We start from the raw sequence: 1,425 nt of genomic DNA, 5'->3' as shown, positions 1-1,425 counted from the left end.
CGCAAAACTTAATTGATGAGGTCAAGAAAATCTTTGAAGTGATGCNAATGTTGGGTCAACTGCAGCCAGAGTGTGAGATTTTATTAAGATGAATCCGCCAGAGTTCTTAGGATCACAGATTGGTGAGGATCCGCAAAACTTGATTGATGAGGTCAAGAAGATCTTTGAAGTGATGTAGGTAACTGGGAATGATCGGGTTGAGTTAGCATCTTACCAACTCAAGGATGTGGCTCATATCTGGTATACTCAGTGGAAAAAGAACAGGGGTACAGACACCGCTCCTATCACTTGGGATTGCTTTAGTAAGACCTTTCTGGACAGATTTTTCCCAAGAGAGTTAAGAGAGGCAAAAACTCAGGAATTTATGAGCTTAAGGCAAGGTAGCATAACAGTCCAAGAGTATGGGCTCAAGTTTACCCAACTCTCCAGGGCCCAAATGAATAAGTTTCTATATGGAGTGTCAGACTTAGTGAAGACAGAGTGTAGAAATGCTATGTTGCTGGAAAATATGAGCATCTCTAGGCTTATGACTCATGCTTAGTTGGTTGAAAGAAATAGGCTTAGGGANAGACTTGGTGAAGACAGAGTGTAGAAATGCTATGTTGCTGGAAAATATGAGCATCTCTAGGCTCATGACTCATGCTCAGTAGGTTGAAAGAAATAGGCTTAGGGAACATGCTAAGGAGAGCAAGAAGGCTAGGACTGGGAACTATGACTATTCTCAACAGAAATTGGGTGGTGGTAATCCCTCGCAATTTCAGCAGAAGTTTTCAACTCCAGCACCTTCATCAGTTAGTGTTCCATCCTCCGAGTTCCTAATGATTAGAAGGGTAGGGCATCAGGTTCTAAGTCTCAGGAAAGTATTTTAGGTACCAAAACCTACCCAACTTGTCCTAAGTGTGGTAAGAACCATTCAGGCGAGTGCCTTGCAGGAAAGGAAGGATGATTTAGGTGTGGTCAGTCTGGTCACAAGTTGAAGGATTTTCCTTTTAAACAGGGTCAATGAGGTAGCAATGTTAGAGCTCAGTCCACAACTTCAGCAGCACCAACAGGTCGTCCGACTCAGTAGGGTAACTCATCTGGTACAGGTGGCGGACCACGCCAGAACAAGTTGTATACTCTTTAGGCTTGCTAGGATCAGGAAGACTCCCCAGATGTAGTCACTAGGACATTACGAGTCCTTGACTTAGATGTTTATGCTTTGTTAGATCCAGGGGAAACTCTTTCCTTTGCAACTCCTTATATATCAGTTAAGTTTGATATTAGTCTAGAAACTCTCTTAGAACCCTTCTCAGTCTCTACTCCAGTCGGTGACCCAGTTATAGCTAGACGTGTATACATAATTTGCCCTGTCACAGTCTCNTTAAGTTTGATATTAGTCTAGAAACTCTCTTAGAACCCTTCTCAGTCTCTACTCCAGTCGGT

The sequence above is a fragment of the Solanum stenotomum genome, chromosome 1 (genome assembly GCF_019186545.1).
Source record: "Solanum stenotomum isolate F172 chromosome 1, ASM1918654v1, whole genome shotgun sequence".
Lineage (NCBI taxonomy): Eukaryota > Viridiplantae > Streptophyta > Magnoliopsida > Solanales > Solanaceae > Solanum > Solanum stenotomum.
The sequence above is the reverse complement of the archived record's forward strand: the minus strand, read 5'-3'. Positions refer to the sequence as shown.